Raw genomic sequence first — 26353 nt, 5'->3', positions numbered from 1 at the left:
CATGTTGGGATCTGCATGGAGGGAGCATCAATATTTCAGTATTTGGGAGCAGAATGCTTTTGAGTTCTGTGAAGGATAGGGCTTCAGGCTGCAGAGTAAGAGGCTGGATGGTGGCTGTAGCTGGAGGCTGTCGAGTTGTACAGATGATGGGGTGTGCTGCTGTGGGAGCAAGATGGGGCCTGGCTACAGGAGTGGGAAAGGCTGCTAGGTTGCAGGAGTGATCAGCTGTCAGGCTGGCTGATCAAAAAGCTGTGGGTTCCTAAGAGTGATAGGCCGTCAGGTTGCAAGAGTCTGCAAAAGCACAAGAATATCAGGATGAGGATGTCCGCCTGAGGCTATCGACCTGGCAGCAGAGGAAACTGTTGGCCTGGGGGAGCAGGAGATTGTCACTTTTAGGTTGTCAGGCTGAGGGAATAGAAGGCAGACAGGCTGAGGGAGTAGAAGGCTGTTCAGCCGTAAATCTATGGGAACTGACGACTATTGAGCTGACAGAGCAGAAGCCTGACTGCTTTGAAGAGTAGGAGGTTGTTGAGATGAGAGAGCAAAAGGCTGAGCTTTGAGTTAGTGGGAGACTGTTGATCAAGGGAGCAGTTAGCTGTTGCGCTGAGTGAGCAGGAGACTGTCGGACTGAGGGAACAGAAGGCTATTTAGCTTAGTTTGTGAGTGAGCCAGTGGCTGGTGGGCTGAAGAAGCAGGAGGTTGTCAGGTTAAGGAAGAGGGATGCTGTTGGACTGAGGCAGCTGGAGGCGGTCTCTGAGGAAAATGGAGCTTATCTGGCTGAGGAAGCTGGAGGATGTCGGACGAAGAGAGCTGGAAGCTGGTTTGGGAAAGGAGGTTCGTGGTGAGGAGGGAGGAGACTGGATTGGGGGTTGGGACAGAGGCGCGCCAGGGGGTGGGGTGGGGGAGGGGCAGTAAGTTGGACAGCTGGGGAGAAGGTAGCGAGGGGTCTGGCGGGGGTTGGGAGCACATATGGGTGATAGCAGGTAACGGTGGGCTGGGTCTCAGTGGAGGGGACAAGCCTTCTGGGCTAGGCAATCAAAATAAACACATACACGCTGATTAGGGTTGAAGGCGACAAAAGCGCGCCAGGGGCACCAATTTACGTAGCTGAGGTATAGGTAGCAAAGGGTCTGATTACAGGGTAAAGGAGGTTGGAGACTGGATTGGGGGCATGAGGTCGTCCAGGAGAAGGAATGTCTGAGATAAGGATATCAGGGCAGGCGGGGATGACAAGTTGGGAGGTCCGGCAAAGCTGGGCTGTGTGGAGGCAGGGCCACCAGGACTACAGGGGGCGCCACCCAGAACGAAGGGTTTGGCGCTATTGGAAATAGCCTGATTCCTTGAATGTTGAAGGATGGAACACAAGTGTGATAAGGTTCCCCATTGCGCCATCAGAACTTGATGGGTGCGCTGCACACCTCATGGGAGGTGGCGAAGGTTGGCCGCTAGGGTAACCAAACCGAGGTTTTCCTGCCATAGGGGATTCTTACTGTCTTGCATTTTACAACTGTGGCGGAACGTGGTGGCTGTTAAAACTTGTAATTTTCGGTATGTTCTCAATGCTACATTTCATTTCATACGACTGTACGGCTTCAGTAGGAATACATGCAGTTGGGTTTGGGGAGGCACAGTTATGGGCCCAGAGCAATGCAAGTGGGATGGCCATGTAGGGGAGTTAGGAAGCCGCACCCATCTGCGTCTGGGAAGGTTGGATGCAGCGCGTGAATGGGAACAGCATTGCAATCTCAGTTTAGGAGTAGTAAAGTTAGGACTCCTAAACTGAGAAAAATCCTAGCTTTAAGACTTTCGGTATTCACAGAAGGTATTTAGGAGTCCTAAAGTTAGGACTCCTAACTTCTATGGATAACGAAATGAGTAAGTGCCTTCTGTGAATACCAAAATGGTAGTAAGTTTAGAATTTTGTCTTAAGTTAGTTCTGTGAATCGGGCCCTGTTTTTTTCCAAGATAAGGAGAATTGGGTGGGTGCGGGCATAGTCCAGGGGCAGTCCTGCACGGCGGGTTGGTGCAGATAGGGTTGGAGCCCGGTGATGTTTAAACTATTTCCTTGCATTATAATTGGGTGAATTTGCAGTTGTCCTTCCTACTTTTCCAGTGTTCTCTTGGTGAAGTGATGTGGAGCAATGGTGGTTGCTGTAATGCAGCAAAGGATCTGTGCCACGAGCCGAGGTAGGAGCAGCTCTGGAGCAGTAGGTCTTTTCCACTAGTGGGGGAGCGTTTCAGTGAAAGCAATATAGTAAGTCCCTATTTGAAAATTAACCAGAGTGGTAGACACTCCTTGAGGTGGTATGAGGTTCCCAGGTTTGGCGGAAGGATCAGGGGAGGAGGCAGGGCCCAGCATTAGTAGGGGCAGCATGTCTTATGCTTTCCTGTTCAAGATCATCATTGGAGATACCGGTAAGCGATCCTTCCTCTTACTTAGCGGTACACCTAAATCCGCCTGCCGTGTACCTCAATGCAGAAGGGCCACGGCATGCGTGACAGCTACATCTTCACTTGTCTCGCTGGCCTATGTTGCTTTGCATGCTGGAGTGGGGCCGGTTCTGCTGCGATTGGATCACGTTGCCGGTGCAGCACAGATGGATTTTCCAGTGCATTGGAAGTTAGGGTTAGCCCATCTCGGTCGGGGCTGACTTCTTCGGGTACCCAATAGCAAGATATCGCAGAAGTACAGCGGCTAAACGTCCACTGGGTCCGCCCCTGCCTTAAAGCCCGCTTTCTGAATTTACTCCTGGGGTCCGAAAAACAAATTGAATTCAGATAAGTTCTTTGGTATAGTTGGGTTGGCATATAGACCTGTTACGGGAAATAATTGGTTTAAATGCTGTTGTAATCTCCTGCGAAACAGGAAAGGGCGTGAAAAGGCTGGTTTGGGGCGCATGCAAACGGCAAACGGTCCTCTCTACGAGCAGCAGGCTGGTAACATAGGAAACGTATGGATAAAAAGCCCACGAGTGGTGCACGCGCGCCACAGCGAGACATGGGGTTTCAATAATCGCACCCGTGTCACAATAATTGGAATCACATGGCGGCCGGTGCACGTAATAGACACCAACAGGCCATGGGCAGAGCAATGCGCCCGCCTTTGGCCAATTGCGTGCTGTTTTTTTATAAAAAGACGCACGCAAAGGCCAATAGCCTGTCCCAAAAGGAAAAGCACACGCATGAGCGTGTGCGATTCCTAGGGCCGTTTTCAAACCCCCTCCAAGAGGTCTCTCGCTGCGCAAGCAATGTTGTGCACTACAACGCTAGGCGCAAAACCTAAAAAATCCAATCAGTAGAAACAGATATTGGACTTTAAAGTGTTTAGTAAACAATAGTGCCACTGGACTGAGACAAAGCCATAAATTCAGGCTGACCACGATGGAGCGAGGGCTGGATACTAGGACCAGGTTAGTCCCTCTGAGAGTTGTACCTAAGATTGTTGATGCGAGTTTTCGTGTCACTCAGCATTGGTTCCGGCCAGGAGCTGTACAGTGATGAAATGCAAAGTCCTGCAATGAGTTGCGTCACACTTTCCCAGGTCTAATGAGGAGCTGTGAGGACTGCACTGCAAGGTGGTGCGTCGAGTTGTGAAGCGATGCGTCTGTTCTTCTGAGGCCAGCTGCGAGGTTGCTGCAATGAGAGTTCCTGCATCGAGTTGCCTCATGCTGCATTAGATTTGATGAAGTTCACAGTTAAGCATGGAGGAGTACACTCGAATACCAGCCAAATATCCAGGACCTGGTGAGGCACCTCTTGGGGATCAGGGAATCATTCCAGCAGAGGGCAGGAGCAGGGCTCAGGCAGGTTCAGTACAGCAGGTCAGCTAAGCAGTTGCAGGGAGGCTTCTGAAGATGTGTGTGTCCCCCCTCTAGCTTACACGGGCCAGCCACCTAACCCTTGGAGGGACTCTGGTTAGCCTGGGATGAAAGGAAGCAGATCTAGACTTCCTTCTCAGACAGTAAGACAGCCATTCAAGCAGCAGGGCAGTCCTCTGGCAGCAGGGCAGTCCTTCTACTGTAGCTTCCTCAGGTCCAGGAGTGTTCTGAAAAGTGACCTTGGAGGTCCAATAGTTATACGTGGTGCCACCATCAGTAGCGAGGGGATTCCCATTCCTTCCCCCACATCTGGTTCCAGAAAGTTCTCCCCTATCACTGTTGAGACTCCAAACTCTCTGGAGTGACAAAAGACAGTGTAGGCCTGGTGTTGAATTCCTTTGTGTGTGCATGAGGCAAACGACTTTGAAATGTAAATGGGGCTGGGTACCGATCTGTCTAGTCAACCTGCCAGGTTGACCCATCCTATCCACACCCAAGTCCCCTTTGGGATACAGTCTGGAAGCAATAAACAAACCCCAACCACCGAGCCATTCACAATCATGTGACCCAAGACATTGGCAAAAGGCACAAATGGTTAGGATAATAAAATGCCAACTTTATAAAATTGCAATTTTCAGAATTCAGAATTAAAAATCCAACTTTACAATTAAGGAGGATATTAAATTGCAATTCGTTGGGTGTGAAAACACAATCTCTCCATCTGTTCGAATGTCCAAAGTTATCACTTATTAAATGTAATAAGGTAGTCCAGTGTTTGTTGATGGGAGAGAAAGGCATTACAATAGTGAAAAATGACAATTGATGTTTTTCACTGCCAGGACATGTCAAACTATATCCTACTTTTTAAATATAAAGAGCGCACAAGCACGACAGCATTGGTTAGCAGTAGTAAAGTGCCCAGAGCCCTAAAGCCAGCAAAAAGCAAAACAGGAGGAAGGAAGGTAAAACATTTGGGGGAATTATACGCCAAGGATGGCAGGCCTAACATGTGAATTTTCACTTATGATACACCGCAATCATTCGAAGATGGCAGACGCATTGAGTAGCATCTCGATTGAGCTTACAAGTTAGTCTATTTTCTATTTTTGGACACTAAGTTATTTGGGCATTCTCATAGTCGACATTACGAGAGAATGCCACTTTTCCATTGGACTGAAAGAAATAGGTTGGTACCACAACTTCCTAAATTCAGATCCTGTTTTTAGCCATTTTCGTCACAGGTTATTTTCCCGAGAAATATAATTTTCTTATTCTGTTTAACATTAGAGCTTTGACTTCCCACGACAATCATATGCTATTAATACATTGGGTAACTATACCCTTTTCCATACAATGATCCAGGAGAGGGCACTAGCAGGGATGAGAGTGGAGAAATCCACTTAGTTTTTAGGTTTCCGCCTGCGAAAGACTGCGCACATGCCCAGTCAAGCTGGCGAGATGAGGTAGGGTATTTTCTACTAGCGAGGTGAAGCCCTGCCCCTCTTCTCCATTGGCTGGCGTCCTAAACGGTGGCCAGCCATTGGAGAAGAGGTCCTAGTGACGTTTTTCTTTCTCGCTAAGCCCCGTCCTTTTCAGACTGGGTTCCTTGACTTACTGCTGAAGTAAAAGGTTTCTTATCTTCTTTATGGGTCCAGATGGCCCCATAAAGAAGATAAGAAACCATTTAAGTCAGCAGGAAGTCCGGGAGCCCAGTCTGAAAAGGACGGGGCTAAAAAAAAAAAAATAATAAATTAAAAAAAAAAAATGTAATGTTAGTATAATCGCGGCACCCGAGCTTTACCTTTAAAATGTTACAAGTAAAGCGGGGGTGCCGCGATTATACCAACATGAAAGAAATATAAAACACATCTATTTCTGTAATTTTTGTATAATCGCGGCACCCGCGCTTTACTTGTAACATTTTAAAAGTAATGCGCGGGTTCCGCGATTATTCCAACATGAAAGAAATAGATGTGTTTTCTATTTCTTTCATTTGGTATAATCGCGGCACCCGCGCATTACTTTTAAAACGTTACAAGTAAGTGCGGGTGCCGCGATTATACCAAAATGAAAGCAATAGAAAGCACATCTATTCCTTTGATTTTAGTAATAACGGCGGCACCCGCGCTTTACTAAATAAAATTTTAAAAGTAATGCGCAGGTGCCGAAATTAAAGAAATAGATGTTTTTCCCGACGCAGCCCTTCACACGCACGTTTGTAGCACCAAGAGGCCAGTGGCGGAGAGAGCAAGAGCACTTCATGTTTGAATTCCCCACATCCTACTCGTCCAAGACTGAAGCGCCTTGAAGCAATGAAATTTACCTCGTGGGACTGTGCTGTGCAAGGTTATGCATCCATCCATCCATTGGTTCATGCGTAGACACATGCAAACACCAATTGAATCCACTGACTATAAGGTGTTGTAATAGCAAGGCCCTGCCTCGTGCTTTTGTTCGTGAATGACAGAAGTATATTTAATGAAGTGCACAGGGCGCATGGGCTCTTACAGTGCTGACTGCAGTGCGGCTGCCTCTTGGCGCCTGCGGAGACCTGCTGCTGCTCCAGCTTCTTTCCAGAAGTTGCTTCTGTTCTGTCCTCGCTGGGAAGGGGAGGCGGTGGAGGGAGTGGTGGGAAGGGAGGGCTGGTAGTTGTATCCGAGTGGGGTAATTAGGAGGGCGCAGGAGCGGCAGCTGGCAGCGCCTTTAAAGCAGAAGGTGGGAGCAGCGCGAATCAGAGGCAACGGCGCGCCAGCAGGGGAGGTGAGCACTACCCCCAGGACTGAGGGAGTGGCGAGAGCAGTGCAGGCTCGGCTCCTTCTAGGAACAGAGGGCAGGAGTGGGTCCCACCAGAACTTTCATACACAAGAGGCGCAGTCTGAGGCTGCCTTGAAGCGCTACTATCAGGGCAAAAACGTGGAGGACATTTCATCTGCTGCTTGAACTGTCAGTTGCCGACGCTTAATCCGGTCTATCTCACTTCACCGACATAGTGTGACCCTCGACAAATCCCTTCATCTCCAAGCTCCTTGACTCCTATGTCGATCTAAATTGGAAGGCTACTATTGAGGTCACGCGAAGAACGGTATATTTTGCTCTGTCAGGGGTCTTTTTTTCTCTGAGAAAAGTGGGGTAGCTTCTGCAATCTGGGGGTTTCCAAAGGCCCCCATCCGGATCTTATGAATCTCACGATGACACAGTAGAGATTTCCTGAAAATCCAACAACTGGACATGTACTTTTTGTGCTGTGTGAGAGGTCGTTTCTGGGAACGAGGGCTTTGGGAAAGAACGCCCTTCATCACTCCTTGTTATTGCTACTTGGTGGCTCTGGGGCTGTCATCATCGGAGGAGGGACCCCTGTGCACAGACCCGCACCGCGAGGAGCTTGGAAGTGCATGGGCTGAACCAGGCCAGCTGTTGGACTTGTGGCCGGGAGGAGGATGGTCTGCCAGAGGAGGAGAGTGCAGAACCGGGGGGCCAGTTATGCGCCAGGATGATGCAATGAATGTTAATACATTTGATAATAACACATGCTTGACGTAGCGATATCAAAGCCTCTAAGCGCAGTCAACAAATCGGTGTACATAGAGCCCAAGTGAGTGGTGAAGTGGGTACAGTGTGGGAGCGCGCTCGGTTTTGCATAGGCATGTCGCATAGAGCCCCCAAGAAAGCGTGGTGCTCCGCCCTGCTGCTTGCACAGGCCATGTGGGGTTGTTTAGCTCTGCCAAGGTACAGTCAATGGAGGAATGTGTCTTCTTGTGTACACACTTTGAGCTATCACAGATTCAGGCACGTATAACACGTGGCAGATTGGGAGTCGAGGCACAGGCAGCCTGGTGCCCAGATGAGGTGACATGCGCATGGGACGATTTGCCTCACACTTCACAGTTCAGTTAAGTTGTGGGTCTGTGTTTTGCACCCAATACTTATGGTCCGGCAGTCTTCAGTTTAACCACTAGCGATTCTCTTCATAAAGCGCTACACCCAAGTGAAGTGGGTGTTGTGTTATACTTTGCTATGTGATGATACGCTTTATTTATTATATTCTGCCATGTGTATGTTATGTGTGGTCACGCGCTGCGCTGTATGCCATGGTGCACATCGTGCTGTGCTCTGGTATGTTCTGTGTTTTGCTTTGATATTGGATGCTATATGCGATCATATGTTTGTTATATATTAGTGTGTGCTATGCTCCGCTGCCCTGTTTTATGTGTTGTTCTGCGCTACACTGTATGTTATGGTGTATATCATGCTGTCATCTGGTATAGTCTATGCCATGATTTGCTATGTTAATCTATAGGTTATGAAATGTTTTGGTATAGTGGGAGGATCTTATAGGAGATTTGTCTATAAAGGGACAAAATCATAAGCCAATTGCGTTTACGGGGCATGAGGGCTCAAGGTCATGAAGAGGGGTCGGGCTTTGGGCTGAGATCTGACCCCCAACATCCCTCCCCCAAAACAAAAGCTTCTGAAGCTACCACTAATGCCCTGGGTGGTATGTAAAAAAAAGAAATACCCATGTAACGCAGCAGCCCCCGCCCTCCAGATATGAGCTGGAAACCCACATCCCACAACCCACAACCCACACCTGCAGTGTGAGAGACAGCAGTGTGTGTGAGAGACAGCAGTGTGTGTGAGAGAGACAGCAGTGTGTGTGAGAGAGACAGCAGTGTGTGTGAGAGAGACAGCAGTGTGTGTGAGAGAGACAGCAGTGTGTGTGAGAGAGACAGCAGTGTGTGTGAGAGAGACAGCAGTGTGTGTGAGAGAGACAGCAGTGTGTGTGAGAGAGACAGCAGTGTGTGTGAGAGAGACAGCATATGTGTGTGAGAGAGACAGCATATGTGTGTGAGAGAGACAGCATATGTGTGTGAGAGAGACAGCATATGTGTGTGAGAGAGACAGCATATGTGTGTTCTAGGGAGAGTCAGCAGTGTGAGAGTCAGCAGTGTGAGAGTCAGCAGTGTGAGAGTCAGCAGTGTGAGAGACATTTTATTTATGTTTTGATTTTGAAACAAATAAAACGTGTTATTTGCAATGTCAATAGCTCAAACTTGCGTAATTACGTGACCTATTGCATTGCAAATGCAATAGGTCTCGCATTTGCGAGAGATTAAGCTATTGGCATTGTAAATGACAATGCCATTTATTTATCTGTTTTCAAAACCAACACTTAAATAAAAAGTCTGTCATTTACAATGCCAATAGCTCTAACTTTTGCAAAGGCGAGACTGTTGCATTGTAAATGCTTGTTTAAATAGAGGTAGAGAGATACCACCTGGGGAACAGAAAGAAAATACAAAATGATAAGAGGGTGAAGAACCAGGAGGGGAGTCTTGAAACAAAGCCAGGAGTGCAAACGAGGGTACAGGGCATAACCACTCAGGCCAAGAAATAATCCTGGAGTTAAACTGCGGTGCCCACGACACAGCAAATTATCGCACAAGCAATGTCAGTTTTCTATTTTCTATCAGCAATTGTATTCCCTAGATCCAGCACAAGACTTAAATGATATGCAGTGCTACTTACAAGGGAGCAATTTGCTGACTCCGACAGAAGAAGATTCTCTGCTATTAGAGCAGGAGATTGCAGTGGAGGACGTTTTGGAGGCGATAGGGGGGCTAACATCAGGGAAGGCCACAGAGGATGACTCCCTCCCGGCAGAGCTCTATAAGTGTTGCAAAAGCCTCCTGGCCCCGGTGCTGCGGGTGTCATTTCTCAAGTAGGGATCACAGGATGAGTTCCAGATTCATGGAATATGGCGAACACTCTTTTCTTTTTTTTTCTTTTAAAGATAAGGGTCCAGAGGAATGGGCTTTGTACCACCCAATTTCTTTAATCAATGCGGATGCAAATCTCCCCAGCAGCACAGGTTTATTCATGGGAGAGATACTACTGCTCATGTTAACACGGCAATAGCAACTTTTGATGCAGCGGGGGGGAGGGGGGCGAGGGGGGGGGGGGAAGAGTTAAAAACTGAACTAGGTATGGTCTAATTGGATGCAGAAAAGGCATTCGATAGGGTGGCCTGGGAGTATCTCTGGGCAACACTCACTGCATTTGGGGTTAAGGGAAACTTCCGGAAACTGGTGGAGGCTATGTATTATAATCCGATGGCTAGGCTACAGTATTCAAAATGTTCAAACTACCCCCTTTTCTATTCGGTGCAGTACGCAGCAGGGTTGTCCCCTCTCCTCTCTTTTATTTGCACTTTATATAGAGCCATTCATTTGAGTACTGTTGGCTAACAATCTGATTTGCCCGTTGAATATCGAACAGCGCCTCCTCAAACTTACGGCATATGCCGATGATATAGCTATTTTTACTTAGAAGCCAAAGGAAGCTATAGAAAATATCAACAAAGGCTAAGATTTTTTTATATTGAATTAATGACCCCAATTATTTTTAAACATGTACGGTTTAAGACTATTAGAGACTGTGTACACATATGGCAGGGCATTAAAATTAGATTTTCTCCATCTGTCGTACATAGCAGACTCCCTCTTTGGGGCAATCCAATGCTCACTAGGCCACTGGAGTCAAGCTATCCTGGCTGAAGACGGCTGATAGCCAGAAACCGGTCCTAGGATGCTTGATTCCGGTCCAGGAAAGACATGGCTTGGCAGTTCAGGCTGGACTGTTCCCATGAGGCACAGGGTCAAGACTGATTTGCCTATGGCTATGTCTGAACTGGGATGGCTTGGTGAGCAAAATAACGATGGATGAAACCCAGATCTGTGACTTAGGGTGAATGGTTTGCCATTGTGCAACATTCTGTCCATCATCTTGTGTGTTTTGCAATCCAATGTTGCCCAGAATTTTTCAGGATGGTACGGCTTGCCAGTGGGCTAGGTATGGGGTGCATTCCTTGAGACAACCATATGACTGTAATGACTTTAAGACATTTGAGGATCTCCAGCTGATATTTAAACATCCCTCAACGTCTGTTTTTTAAAGATTTACAGATTAGGGACTATTTTGTTAGAAATTTAGCAGTCTAGACTGTTACAAGGTCAGATATGTGGGAGTGTATGTACGCTCAGAACCAGCAGGCCACCATCAGTAAGGCATATCAAATTCTTTGCCAGAACACAGCAGAAGGCTAGATAGCTTTGGATATGATTGTCCGATCCGTACATTCTGTAAACTTACGCCTGCAGCAATTTTGGACACTTTGTTTACTCTACTATACACCGGAAAGGATTGCTAGTTGGTCTAAAGGCAGAGCTGGATGGGGAGGGATTCATGGAGGGACACGTCAGATCTGCCCTAAATGCGGGTTATTTGCGGCTGGCATTGTTCATATGTTTGTTATGTGTCCTGCCTTAAAGTTGTTCTAGGATCAGATATTAGTAGCAATGAGCTATAGACTTCGTGGTGACATTGCGCTTTCAACAGCTGAAGAGATGTTCGGGTACAAGGAAGACTGTGGTCGGAATAGGCCTATACTGACAATTATGCTGGTTGCTGCTCTGTTGGCGATAGCTAGAGCCTGGATCTCTCCAAAACCCCCTACGGAGATGGAATGGTGGTTAATCCTTAAAGAAACTGAGGCAAGGGAAATAGCGCTGGCCAAAGCAAGGGGTATTCCAGAGCTACGAAAGTACAGGTCCATATGGGGATGTTTAGAAGAGTCGTAAAACAATTGGTTAAAGCCTGCTGATTGCAATAGGGAAATATGGATATAAAAATGCCTCAGGAGAGCTCCTATCGCTTTTGCTTGCGTTTTGCTTTGGTTTTGATACTTTGTTTGGCGCTCTTGTTTTTTGATTGTATGCCTATACTTCTTTTTGACAATAAAAATGGATATTTAAAAAAATAAAAATAAAAAAAAAACAACAACAACAGGTATTTATTTAGGGGCTGATTCCGATGTCGGACGGACTCCGGTCCGTCCGACATCGGTCAAGAGCCGTAACAGACCGACCTGCTCTCGTCGGTTACTGCCCTGCAAGTACGATGCGACCGAACCCTGTTCGGTCGCATTCGTATGCTTCACAATGGAAGCATGCATTCCGAGCTGAATGCATGCCTGCATCGTGTAAAGCAGAGGTGCAGTTCATCCCTGCACCCTGTGGCTGGCACCCCATGGGCCTGCAACCGGGTGCATGGATCAACAGAGGGGCTGAAAAAAGAAGAGTGCAGTGGGGGCCTGAGGGGATTAATTTACCGACCCTGACATCTCAATACCCCTATTCAATTACAGCAACAAAAGAAGAAGAGATGTCCGGTCAAAGGGATGTGTGTAATGTACTGAAAACTAAAGAGAATGTGGGATCGGGCAACAACCACAAGAAGTAACACAAGGCTGAGAAACTCCCATCAGCCCACCCTTATGGCGGAGCATCATCATGTGGGATTCAGATAGTGGATCCAAACCTCGCCCAATCCATCAATCGATGGTGCGGAGATTGATATCTGAGGTAGACTCTAGCCAAGGTGTTGTTCAAATGGTGCTGATGAAGTGCAGTGCAGTGAAAAGATGGGAGTGAAAGTCTAAAAATGGCTACTAGGGCAAAAAAAATCAAGGTTAATGAGGATTGGCCTAGTGTCAAGATTAAAATAACGCCTAATAGTCTGAAAATATAACTATGCTATGACGCTGTGCAGGAAGGTCAACATGTTTCAGCCGAGCGGAAAATACTGTCCGGCTTTCTTCAGGACCAAAGATGAAAAGCTACTCCAAAAGTGAAAGTGAGAAAGGTGTTACTGTGCATAGAGTCAATTTCATTTCATCCTACCAGGAACTTGGATCTCCAATGTAATCTGGTGGAAATTAATTATTTGGTTTTTCCAAAAAGGGAAAAAAAACAGACAGTGCACAAGTACATAGTAAGGTTGCATACATGTATCCCCAAAATCATAAAGAAACAGTACAAAAGAAACACACAACACGAAGAGGAACGCCCCTTCGCTAAACAAAAGTATATTATACTTCTGTTTTTTTCAATCTTTTCGATTTAATTAAATTGTTAGAGGTCTTACTCACCCTGCATTATGTGGGAGATAACCTCACCTCGCCCGGCAACTGCTCGGGAATAGGAGGCCCCGCTCTATTATGTAAAAATGAAATAAGGGCACAGTCAATACCTTATTTTTAGTGTCCAGCCTAGTTGCTATATCATCTTTACTATAAATAAAACTTAGTTGTTAAATGAAGACACCCCCTCTGTGATCATGGTGGCTGAATGTCTACAAAGAGGTCGCTGATGGCGCAGAATTGTCTGCACCATAGATGATGAAAAATGTAATTTGGCAAAATACCCCTAAGTTGCTATCTAGAACCTTGTTCACAGTAAGAGTATAGGATAGCAAGGGGTTAAGCTCAAAAGGATTGAAGTCCCCAACTCCTCTATGATCATAAACTAAGAAGAGATCTACTCCAAAAGTTGGTGAAAGACTGAGTTCTCTTCGCATGAGCAACTGACATTGAAAATGCGCCGGACCTTCCTATCCGTCGGTACCCCTCTCTGGCATCCGAGAGGAAGTGGAGATGACGTAGGGCACGTAGTCACGCTATTTATACTGTGTTGGATTGACTAATAGCCCTGATTTAGTTCTTAATTAGTGACCAATGATCGCAAAATGATTCTTGTTGCGACCGCGTAACGATGGAACCGCTAGTCTTGCCGCGCATGCGCAATAACCATTACCGCCAGCGCATGCGCGTCAGAGTGAGGAGCGCACTTGATGGGCCACTGGTCATACGCGCTATCATCGTATAGTGTTAATAAGCGGCGCGTGTATGCTCAGAAGGCGCTGGTTTCAGCATTCAGTTCTTCAAAACTACAACAAACCCGATATGTCTATTTCTATGCTGTTGCGGAACCAATGTACGGCATAAGGCACAAGCGCTGGCACAAATCATAGGCCAGGGAAAATTGATGTTTTATGTATAGTGGCTCGCTAGTGATTCCTAGAATTGGTTGCTGCCACGTACCGAAATAAATGGTGAAACAACTTGGTGCCAACCAAGGTAGGTTTAATTTAGTACCGGCAAATCAATTCATTCAAAGTAATTCACTAATACTTCTCACGGTTGTGATGATGGTCTGGATGTATGTCCATGCACCAGAAGACCATTAAAAGAGACCACTAACTAAACCCACTCATCTGATTGTAGGTCAAAAGAAGGTTATTATGTGAGCATTAATTGTACGCTAGTGTGATACTGTAAAAGTCTATATGTGAAGACCTATAGAGTACAGGTAGATGCAGTTATACTTAAGGGAGAGTTCTCTACACATAGCCCTCAAGCATATGACCTCTGATGAAAGTGAGTGAAACATTGAGGCCATCCTATGGATGAATGTAGCTATAATGATATCCATGGAACGTCGTCTTTCAGGGTCCTGGGTGCCACCAAGGGCCTGAGTTCCGATAGTTACCTTGCGTCCCTATCCCTCCGGGATGCAACGTAACTATCAGAACTCAGGCCCTTGGTGGCCCCCAGGACCCTGGGGTTTCCAACCACCACCTTATGTACAAAAAATGCACCCCTTTCCACAACATCCTCAGTTCTTTTCAGATCCGTCTTTTTTAGGGCGAGGCAGAGGCCAAAGTCACGGAAGAAAAAGAGGACAACAGACTGTCCAATGGGAGACAGATCCCACATTCCCCAACACACGGAGCAGGAAGGCGGCCCAACAGACAACCAGTACAGGGGCGAACAAAACCCAACGGTTAATCTTAGTTCACGCACTTGGACATCTGATGAACGGGACGTGCTGGAGGAAGGACTAGGTTTCGTCCCCACAAACAAGGGTGATCCCTTTGAGACAAGAATAGAGCTTGAAAAATTCATCACAACCGTGAGAAGTATTAGTGAATAACTTTGAATTAATGGATTTGCCAGCACTAAATTAAACATACCTTGGTTGGCACCAAGTTGTTTCACCATTTATTTCGCTGCGTGGCAGCAACCAATTCTAGGAATCACTAGCGAGCCACTATACATAAAACATCAATTTTCCCTGGCCTATGATTTGTGCCAGCGCTTGTGCCTTATGCCGTACATTGGTTCCACAACGGCATAGAAATACACATATCGTGTTTGTTGTGGTTTTGCAGTTTTGAAGAACTGAATGCTGAAACCAGCGCCTTCTGAGCATACACGCACCGCTTATTAACACTATAGGATGATAGAGCGCATGCCCGTATGACCAGTGGCCCATCAAGTGCGCTCCTCACTGACGCGCATGCGCTGGCAGTAAGGGTTATTGCGCATGCGCGGCAAGACTAGCGGTTCCATCGTTACGCGGTCGCAACAAGAACCATTTTGCGATCATTGGTCACTAATTGAGAACTAAATTGGGGCTATTATTCAATCCAACACAGTATAAATAGCGTGACTACGTGCCCTACGTCACCGCCACTTCCTCTCGGACGCCAGAGAGGGGTACGGACGGATAGGTAGGTCCGGGGCATTTTCAATGGCAGTTGCTGATGCGAAGAGAACTCCGTCTTTCACCAACTTTTGGAGTAGATCTCTTCTTAGTTTATGATCATAGAGGAGTTGGGGACTTCAATCCTTTTGAGCTTAACCCCTTGCTATCCTATACTCTTACTGTGAACAAGGTTCTAGATAGCAACTTAAGGGTCTTTTGCCAAATTACATTTTTCTTCGTCTATGGTGCAGATCATTCTGCGCCATCCGCGACCTTTTTGTAGACATTCAGCCACCATGATCACAGAGGGGGTGTCTTCACTTAACAACCAGGTTTCATTTATAGTAAAGATGATATAGCAACTAGGCTGGACACAACCAATAAGGTATTGACTGTGCCCTTATTTCATTTTAAAATAATAGAGCGGGGCCTCATTCCCGAGCGGTTGCCGGCCGAGGTGAGGTTATCTCCCACATAATGCTGGGTGAGTAAGACATTAGCAATTTAATTGAAATTGAAAAGATTTAAAAAAACAGAAGTATAATATACTTTTGTTTAGCAAAGGGGCGTTCCTCTTACTTTTGTGTGTTTTTTGTACTGTTTCTTTATGATTTTGGGGATCCATGTATGCAACCTTACTATGTACTTGTGCACTGTCTCTTTTTTTCCCTTTTAGGAAAGGACAACTAATTCATTTCCACCAGATTACATTGGGGATCCAAGTTCCTGGTAGGATGAAATGAACTTTACTATATGCACATTAACACCTTTCTCACTTTCGCAGTAGGTTTTCATCTTTGGTCCTGAAGAAAGACTGACAGTATTTTCCGCTCGGCTGAAAGATGTTGACCTTCCTGCACAGCGCCATAGCATAGTTATATTTTCAGACTATTAGGCGTTATTTTAATATTGACACAAGGACAATCCTTATTAAACTTGATTTTTTTTGCCCTAGTAGCCATTTTTAGACTTTCACTCACATCTTTTCACAGCACTGCACTTCATCAGCACCATTTGAACAACACCGTGGCTAGAGTCTACCTCAGATATCCATCTCCGCACCATCGATTGATGGATTGGGCGAGGTTCGGATCCATTATCTGAATCCCACATGATGATGCTCCGCCGTAAGGGTGGGCTGATGGGAGTTTCTTGGCCTTGTGTTACTTCTTGTGGTTGTTGCCCGATCCCACATTCTCTTTAGTTTTCAGTACATTACACACATCCCTTTGACCGGACATCTCTTCTTTTGTTGCTATCAACAGAGGGGCACCATAGGTGCCCCCAGGCAACCATTTGGTGGCCTTGCACCCATGGGGGCCCTGATGGGGGCCCCCAGAGCCACTTTCCGACTGCATTCTCGTGCCCGAAATGCCGGCACGAAAAAGCAGTGAAAAAGTGCCATTGTACTCCCTCGTCGTAAAGAGGCGACCGGGGGAGTACTAAAGGATTTCCGGATGGCAGACGGGCTCTCCGAGCCAGTTGTAAGCCATCCGGAAATCCAAGTCGGATTCCATTCCGACCGAGCCCATCAGAATGGCTCGGTCGGAAAGGAATCCGGCCAGCACATTCAGATGCGGCCGGAAAGGGAGCCCTTCCGATCGGAATCGGCCCCTTAGTGTTTAAATACCACCGACTCCTTGAGACAACATAATTTTAGGTATTTACCAGGTCTGTACTGCATCCTGGTTATTGTGCTTTTCTGCAAAATACGCACAGATCTGAAGTACTCATTTTAAAACAATTGTGCCCAAATTGTACACTTTATTCTTTGGGTTCACAGTCTTGCTATCATCTTTTCATTAACTTTAGCACTTTGAGTGAATGTTACACTTATTTCAATTAACTACTATTGGGCATTGCACCCAATTATTTCTGCACAACTTGGTGTGCAGGCTTTTTATACTTTTTAGTTACTGTGATTTATCACCAATTACAGTATATACGCTTCTTATATTAACACTGTATCCCTTATCTTGTTAGCTGGAATCTCTTTCTAATGCCTACTTATTAGCACTTCCAACTTATCAGTTTCCCTATAAATGGTTTATTAATATCATACAATGCTTTCGGCCCTCCAGCTATACTGGACTGTCCTAGTTAAAATATATGGCAAATGCACTTGAAGTTTTTTTTATTTATAACTTTTGCAGCCTTGAAAAAAAATCTGTATTGGACTAAACAAGTGTCAGCTGGCTAATCTGTTTATAGTCTTACAATCAAGAGCCATCTGAACTTTAGAGGAACAAACAATAAAATCATGAGGAACACATAAATTATTTCGGTCATAAGCAATTGTGATGTATTGCATGGACTGTTTGATGTGTGCTTCGGTTTGACTTTATGTTTAATGGTACACAACCCTGTTTGACACCTATTCTGCATTGCATTCTTTTTTGAGAGATAATATATTTAATAGACTAAGAGCCTGATTTATATATAGACTGACAGCCGACCGTTCTGCCATGGAGAAGGAGTAAATTACTTAATTTATAAATGACCGCCAAGCTGACGGCCATTTATAAAACCATTGTCAAGAACTGCTATCATGTAGGTTCCTGTCAATCCATTTTACACTGTGCTATGGGGCTGCGTCAGCAGGATGCAGCCCTGTAGCACAGATATTCTTTTAGGTTTACACAAAGAAAATCCCACAACAGCATTTTCTTTTGTAATGAGAAAAAGGTAATGTTCCCCTCACCACGGAAGTCTTCTCCCATGACCAGGGAAGCATTAATACTATTTTACTGTCCCTCACCACCAGGTTTTGCCTGGTCGTGAAAGGCAATAGAAAAATTGCTACATGCCCTCCCATCTAAATTGGAGAGATGTACATGACCCCACCGATCTCCCTGGCCGAAGAACTGGGTGCCAAGATTATGGCCTACGCCGACGACACCCAGCTTTTGTTTACCTGGGACGACTCGGAGGTATGCACTGATTCGACGAAAAGATGCCTAGCCGCCGTGTTTACATGGCTCGCTCAGACAAAATTAAAATGTAACTAGGGGAAATCAGAAATCATATTATATGGCCAATTTCCCCCTAGTTTTACAGAAGCTTTGTGGCCCTCTGATTTCCGAAACCTCTATCGGAGGGTGGCCCGGCCAAGAATCTAGGTATTTGGTTTGGAGCAGACCTTAGGTTTGCTGAGCACAGCAAGAGACTGACGGGCGTCTGCTTCGGGACCCTCAAGCCCTTAGGCAGATTCTTTCCCTTGCTCCCTCAGCCGGCCAAGGAGATGGTCACTCGGGCACTCCTTCTTTCCTGCCTGGATTATGCCAATGCGCTCTTTCTTGGCATCCCGGCATATCTGGTAAATAAATTACAGCTTATCCAGAATGCTGCAGCCAGACTTCTTCTTGGCATTTCTAATAGAACCAGTATCAGATCACAAATGTGCACTCTCCATTGGTTGCCGGTGATCCAGAGGGTTCAGTTTAAGGCTCTTGTCCTAGCGCATAGAGCCTTATACGACTCTGGTCCCTCCTATATCAGGAAAAGAGTGGCCTTCTACACTCCTCGACGATCTCTAAGGTCTGCTGCCCATCGACTGATGGCGATCCCTCATTTCTGTCGGGCTAGGATGGGTGGCCAGTCTTTCAGTTAAAGTAGCCATTTTCTGGAATGCCCTCCCTATAGCACTGGGCCATACTCAGGACTTAAGATGCTTTACGAAGCTCCTCAAAACTCACCTTTTTAAGCAGGCCTACTAATCCCTTTTTCCTCGCCATCTGTTTGATACCGCATCGTGCCAGGATACTCAAGAGTAGTTGTGCGCGCTACAAATGTCCATATAACATAACATGTAGCCATGTCATCAGAGACATTTGGCCACCACGGAGAAAGAGTAGTCTCTGCTGTTGCGAAACTGAAGGTCTGCCAGCATATATATGGTGCGGTCAGAGCACTATGTTGGCAGGGTGGGAACTCTGATGCAGCCGTAACAGAATTCCCTTTCCTTCAACATATAAATAAGGCCCTTAGTTGTCACCAAGTTTAAGTGTACAATTCTGCAATTGTACAAACTCAAGTAAATAGAACACAAAATTATAGCACTTTCAACAACAGGAAAACGATTTATCCTACACAAGCTCTTGTAAAGTTGACCAATGCACAGTGCAGTAACTCTACACCAATACAAACTGCCTTTCTAGAAGTAAAGTTTTGATGCCATTTATTGACATTCTACTTTGGAATCTGGATACCGTTACATCTGCTCTACCAAAGCTGAGGGTTCAACATGGTGAATAAACAATTCTTTATTAGACTTTCCCTGCCAGTACAACTGCTTCCAAATTAAAGTAGTAAAGTGGACCATTACTGACTAACTTATTAAACAAAATTATTTGACCAACAATCCAGACTAAGCATATTAAATCATTTTGATTAAAAGTTTCAATTCCAAATGGCAATAAATCTGAGGGCAGATTATTGCTATACTTCAAAAAGAAAGTCCAAGTTTTGACATAGGCCCAAAAACGAGAGTTGTTTCTACTTTAAATAATTTTAAATGTGTTTAACCACAACCAATCGGAAATGGTCTTTCATTTTTTAAATAATCAAGTTCTTTAACCCTTGAAACTCGAATTCCAAATAGGAGATTATACTTTTTCTGGGTAGGTTCGCATGAGCATTCCATTAAGCCTCCAATGTGCTTACACACTGGGAGCTTTTATTGTAAGTTTGTCTACTAGGGCCCTGAACTGAGAGCACAATTTGATAGAAAATGGTCCATTTCATGCCTTAATAGAAAATCTAGACAGCGCTTAACATGTTTGGCAAGAATAAAGGTGAAATCAATTATGTTGTATTAGATGGTATCCCACCAATATATTGAGCTGGACTGTCCAAAGGGGATTGGAATTCATATTGTCTCAAGTCGAATAACAAAGCACTTCCTATAAATCGTTTTATGTAAAAAGACTGTATTTGGTTTGTCCCATCTATCATTTTTTTTCCAGAAAATATTTCATTTTGGATACCGTAATTATGACATTAAATTTACCAGAATATATAAATGTAGACTTCTTGCAGGGTACAAACATTTCTGTGCAGCAACGTGAGTTTTGGATTAACGTAGGTATTCTGAAGGCTTGGGGGGCGGGAAATAACCGTTTTTATGGGTTACAAACAGAATAACGCACGTCTGATATTGCTGGGTGCACCTTCCAAGCCACAGCTTCAACTGAAGAATACATCATATTTACATTGTGGTGGACACCTGGTTATCAATCTCTATTTATCTCTTTTTGACCACTGCACATTATTCTTATGGGAGGTCTAATAATTAGGTTATTGCCAGATATGTCACATTTGGAAACAAGCTACCTTTCCGGCAAGGCTTTATCATATGCCATTAGTACAGCACAAAAATTTGATCAATTACTAGGTCTCCCAACCTCTGCAACATTCCAGGAAAAGCATTTGCATACTACATTGTTGTCACTAGAAGTCTACTTCATGTAATGTTATTTTTTGCTAACAACTTTCAAAGCAGGTAGTATTGTTCTTTTTTACAATAATACAAAAAGTTCTCCTGTTCCCATAGTATTTGAGGAGTAATGCAACCTCAATACCGATTTATTCTCTGAAATGGGGGATTGTTGCACCCATTTTTGGAAAGAGGATCCTTCTTACAGGAATTTTGCTTACGTTTATGTCCTAGTTGCACCCATTTTTAGGTCTCGCGACCTATCAATGCGCTTATTGAGCGGAGCGAGAATTCATGTCCTCAAAACGCTCGTGAAACCAAGGGTTTCGTTTGTGCGGTTTTGTTTAAGTTCACGTGAATCACGTGACCAAACAAGCACGCGCATCAGCCTCCCTCCCTCCTATTGGCCATACTTTCAGTTTCCCGGCCGCTCATCTTCGCAGCACATCAAAGGGCTTCGCCCAGCGTGCGCTCTGCGGCTTCTCAGCTTCTCCTACCCTAATTATTCTTGGATGGCCGGCAGGCCGTACTTTCAGTTTCCCGGTGCTTCAAGTCTGGATTTCTCCTCCCCCTCCCCAGCCAGCTTCACCCAGGCCATCTGTTCCCCAGCTCCAGCACCTCCCCTTTCTCCCCGCACACAGCCTTCCTTGGATTTCTCCTCCCCCTCCCCAGCCAGCTTTCCCCAGGACATGTTCCCTAGCTTCTACTGTAAGTAGGTTGTTTTACTTTACTTTATTTGGCTCTCAACGTCTGGTTAGTCTTTACACATTTGCCGTTAACCACACTCCTTTAATTAATAGTCAAATCAGCCACTGAGACTTTTCATGCGCAGCACTCTCCTCAATGCGTGACTTCAAAAGAACAGCTCGCAGTTCGCTCCGCTTCCCTTTTCACTTGCGTGCGGTTCGCTCTGTCCCGTTCCTCTCCAGCGCTTAAGGCACCAAGTCTTTTCTCACACTGCACTCTCCATACAGCGTGACATAAAATAACTCCTCACTCTGGCTCGTTATCCACTTGCGCTTGTTTTCTAGGGAAGTGACACAGGGACGTAAATTGGAGGTAGTGTCCATGATCCTGTTTGTCCCCATCAAACATCCATACCAACTCATCCCTTTCTCTGATCCGTTGCTGCCCACACTTACTTTGCATGCACAAGCCATCGGTGCAGTTTTTAGACTGCAGGGCTGGGCCGTCGCAGTCTTTCCCACCGTTTTTAGGTAAGGGGTTGGTGCAATCCCTAGTCAAGGGTTCCATGGTTTGCTATCGGTACTCGCCATTTCTCATAGGACAAGTGCAGTAGGACACCATTTTCTTATCAGGCGTGCAGTAACATTTCATTAGATCACATCTTGGTGTTTAGATTATGACTCAGGCGTGTTGGTTTCTGGTGAAACGAGGGATATAGAGACGGGCTCGTCCACAGCGGTGCATGCTTCTCAAAATGCTCCCAAACTCCTCAGGAAGGCGTAAAATGGAGCTTAACTTCATGCTCATTCAGTCATTGGCCTCTCTGCTGACACTGCTAAGAGTCGTGCTAATTTTAATCATTGTACCTTGGTAAATACATTATTAAAAGTGGTACGTATTAATAGCTAGACCGTACAGCAGGATATAGAGATCAGAGAAATCTCCCGGGCCCTTCACAGAAATCTTCGATCAAACCAGGTCAACAGCACCCGTCACTCTCGTTTTTGCGAGAGCCCACCCCTCTCTGTCCTCATCCCTTTCTCTGATCCGTTGCTGCCCACACTTACTTTGCATGCACAAGCCATCGGTACAGTTTTTAGACTGCAGGGCTGGGCCGTCGCAGTCTCTCGCCGTTTTTAGGTGAGGGGTTGGTGTAATCCCTCTTGCGCCAGTGGGCGCACTCAGTCCCACAAGTCGACCACTTGTTTAATTGGATATTGTGCCATTATCACAGCAAAGAGCGGCGGTAGGCCCCCTACAGTGGAACTGGTGTGCTCGCTTACAGAGTTGCTGCATACCTCTTCTCAGGAAGCTGGCCCACTTTACAACCGCATGCAATAACATGGTCACAATCTTTCTTACAGTAATCGCCGTGGTGCGCATTATCACACTTTAACACACAAACACGTTTTTAGATTTTTATAATATGATGACTTAGTTTTCCCTGATGCACACTTAGAGGTGTGAACAGATAATTGCTGCCTCCATCCTGGTTCTCTCAGTCTCGTTGACAATTAAAGCTGAAACCTGTTCATCTAGCAGATAATCTGTAGCTAAACATCTTTTTACATCTTTGATTAAAGTTCTTTCGTAGAATGTTTTGCTCTTCCACATTAGTTTGTTGTAACTTGGAAACTGGTTTATATTCTAGTGCAAATACTGTACTTTCTACCAGCTTAATAGTTACCACCTCGTAGAAGTATAAATGCATCAAACACTGACTCCCAGCACATTCACTCAACCACACTACACCATCAAGCACATACATATCCCACTGACAACCTGTTTATGTAGGCTAGCACACAAAGGCACTAGACTGCACCATCAGCACAGAACACCACACCGCCACCCAGCTGGTGCTAGCAACACACATAGGCACCAAACTGTAGCATCAAGCACAGACACAAAAAACTAACACCCAGTTCGTGCAGCTGGCACACAAATGCACCATCAAGCACAAACCAACCACACCTCCACCTAGCTTATGCAGAGTCAGACACAGACATCAACAAAAACAGACATAAGAATCAGGCGCACACACATCAGAATCAGACTTCAGAAACAGGCACAGACGTCAGATCCAGAAAGCATACAAACATCAGAGTTAAACATCAGACCCAGACATCAAACTTTGACACATAAATTACACACATACACCAGAGACAGACGCAGGCACATACCATAATCACTCAGGCACCAATGTCAGACAGAGACCTCGCACAGCTTGTCCACACATCCTCCATCTAAGGCACTGTACCCAATGAAGGCATGATGACGTCCCTCCCCTAATCCGGGCTGTGGCCCACCTGGTTGGGCTTGGAAAGTCTGTCACTGTTTGGTATCGGTTCTGTCACTGCCTGGGGTTTGATTTCCAGCAGAAGCCTGGGGCTGTTATACAAAAATAACACTTGAAATAAGTACTTCTTAATGCAGTTCTATATTATGCCTATGTTTCTTCTGTGGCGTTGCCAATAGGTCTCGCAGTAGGAAAGTTGGAGCTATTGGTTTTGTAAATGACATTTTATATTTATATATTGTTATTGACAATGCCAATAACGATATATAAATATAAAATGTCATTTACAAAACCAATAGCTCCAACTTTCCCACTGCGAGACCTATTGGCAACGCCAGTGCTTGTTGGAAAGAGACTCCTTGCGGGAATTTTGCATACGTTTATGTCCTAGTTGATATAAATCAAATCCTAAAACCAAAATATTGTTAATACAAGACTAGACGAAGTTATTTGTGTAACATATTTTGGGAAATTGGCCTTATGCAAATGCACAATTAACAGATTGGCGTAGGACAGCGCATACAAAAGATTTGTGGCGCTGCCCTATGCCAATTTTTTGTAAATGAGGCACGCAGTTTAGAAGTCCGGGAGCATCAACCATGAAGGTAACCTCTCCAACACCAATGGCTAGCCCTTATCAATATAAATGACCAGTTACTGCGGGTCTATAATTAACAGCAATATTCATTGGTTGCACTGTCATTTTAATGAATGGAAATCAAAGAAAGGAAACCCTATAGGGGACTATCCTTTTAAAAGACCAAGCTTAATCAACCTACAGAAATAAATAGGTACTTCCTATTAAACCGGAGGAAGACAAATCCTCATTATCATGGATCTCTGTATAAAGGCAATAAAAGACCCTGGGGCACACAAACTACTCAGAGGAACCATTAAATAGGTACCAAGCCTAAAACGTTGGCGCCAAACCTAGCATCAGGAAGATCGCAGAGCTAGCACTAGAGGGCTGTGCATGAGTAACAGTGAGCAGCACGACAAATGGCCATCAATGAAAAGTGTGCAACAAGGCACATGGCACCAACAGACCAAATGAGGAACGGGCACCAATGGGTCAATCAAAAAGCTCTCAGCAGTTACCAACATGACGAGTGTGCAGGGCATTTAACTAAATGAGTAGGGCACATTGAGGAATTAAAAAGCTTGGCAGCAGAAAATACAGATGCCACATGGGCAAGTAAAGAGCTGCCGCCCTTGAGCCAACAAAGAAGCAAACATCTGTGGGTCAGGTGAAGCATACTTGCCTTTGGGCACCACAGGGAGACTCAATAAGCAGGCACCGTGTGTCCTATGAATAAAATAGACATTAATGGTAGCACGGGTGCCAGATGTCCATGAGTAGCCATCAACTGTGGGGCTCTTGTGAGAAGAGCTCAACATCAGGGGGTAGTGTTTTTTTAGAGCATAATTATAAGAGCAGGTGGAGGAGCACAATGCAGGCCCCACTGGGCAAAGTAAGGGGCGGGCACTATTTGGCAGTTTTGTTACTAGTGGACAACTTGTGCATCAATAGAAATAATGAAGTGTTCTCAATGTTGGGGACTTGTGGGTGAAACAAGCTGCGGGCTCTAGTTGGACCAGTAGACATGACACTGACAGGCACCGATAGAAAGCATTGGATCCAGTGCTCTGTTAAAGCTCCAGTGAGTGGCAGCATGTATAGTAAAGACCAGTAATAAGCAATGGTGGCCAGTACAAAGGGCAGGCAGTGGAGAGTAGTACAAAGAGCAAACACTATTGGGTCACAGGGAGCAGTACTGACAGCGAGCCGAATTAGGATCGTTCTAACTTAGGAAGCAGCACAAATGGACATGGCGAGAGACATTACCCGAGGTGGTCGTTTCGAAAAAGGGAATTAAGAAGGGCTGATATGTGCAGGTTTGGGGTACCTTCTGAATGGGAAATGGAGAAAGGAAAGGAGTGGGAGGGGGAGAATGTGGCAGGAGGCGGTGGACGTGAACGGGCGAAGAAGGCTGGGGAGAAAATTAGGGAGGGCGGGGATTTCTGGGGTTTGGGTGGTTATAAGGCGCTGGATGGCGGATGTCATCGCCTCCTTACCAGTTATCCTCAGATGGCTCTCTCTTCCTCCCTGCACAGCTCCTCCTTCTCTTTCTCTCTCCGCGGTGTCTGCTTCTTAGGTTTCCCCGGCCTCTCGGTCCGAGGCCTCGGCTGCGTGTCCTGCAGCCTCCGCTTTGCCTGAAACCGAAAGAAAAGCCCGAAGGCGGTCAGACGACCATAACACAACAACCGGCTCCCGGACCACTAAAGATCCAGTGTCAGGCTTTCCCGTCACCCTGCGGGGCTGGAAGTGACGACGCCACGGCAGGAAGTGATGTCACGGTGCACCAGACAGGAAGAGATGCGCGAAGACGGCTGTTGACAGAGAGCGCGCATAGACGCCTCGGATTTATGCGGTGTCAGCTCGGGGCAAGAAATGACGTTACGGCAGCCATGTGCGCGTCAGGGTCAAAACGTGCTTATGTCACAGTCAAGATTGTCTGCCCTGCAGCAGGTGAACTAATGGGAACTCAAAGTTAATGTTCGAATAGGGGAAAATAAGGATTCGGTGGTATGAGATTCAGCTGCTTTTTGTAATCTCGAATAACATTTTTATTGCCCTTTCATCATAAACTATAACAATTCAAAATGTAAAAACTTAGTGTTACCTTAAAGCCGAAAAGACATAGTGACAAATTGAAAACGTTCCTTTACGTTT

The 26353-nt window shown here is 45.6% G+C and overlaps 1 protein-coding gene across 1 annotated transcript in view; it reads right to left on the bottom strand.

Annotated features, from left to right (window-relative positions):
- LOC147660885 (myeloid leukemia factor 2-like) overlaps positions 1 to 26018 on the bottom strand; it is an 83792-nt gene extending 57774 nt beyond the window's left edge. Inside the window, exon 1 of the mRNA XM_086951448.1 lies at positions 25696 to 26018. The gene's annotated coding sequence lies outside the window, so the exon portion shown is untranslated. The remainder of the gene's footprint in view (positions 1 to 25695) is intronic.
- Between the last annotated feature and the right edge of the window lie 335 nt (positions 26019 to 26353).

This window comes from Lissotriton vulgaris, unplaced genomic scaffold (genome assembly GCF_964263255.1).
Source record: "Lissotriton vulgaris unplaced genomic scaffold, aLisVul1.2 SCAFFOLD_3062, whole genome shotgun sequence".
NCBI lineage: Eukaryota > Metazoa > Chordata > Amphibia > Caudata > Salamandridae > Lissotriton > Lissotriton vulgaris.
Note: the sequence above shows the minus strand (reverse complement) of the source record. Positions and strands in the feature narration are given on the sequence as shown.